Below are 237 nucleotides of genomic sequence, written 5' to 3'. Positions count from 1 at the left end.
CCCAGGGCCACGGTCCCCTGCTGCAGGTGGCTGCAGCGTGGGGTGCTGGGCATGGGGTGGGCAAGGGGCCACTTTTGCCTGCACTCAGCGCCAGCTTGTAACGTGCTCCACTACCAGGCTGGCAGTGGGGCCTGGTTACAAGGTGGTGCTGAGTGCAGCGGAGGAGAAAGCAGCCCCTCGCCTGCCCCATGCCCAGCGCCCCACGCTGCAGCCTCTCACAGCCGGCCTGGGGCTGCC

This window comes from Alligator sinensis, unplaced genomic scaffold (assembly GCF_000455745.1).
Source record: "Alligator sinensis unplaced genomic scaffold, ASM45574v1 scaffold391_1, whole genome shotgun sequence".
Lineage (NCBI taxonomy): Eukaryota > Metazoa > Chordata > Crocodylia > Alligatoridae > Alligator > Alligator sinensis.
Note: the sequence above shows the minus strand (reverse complement) of the source record.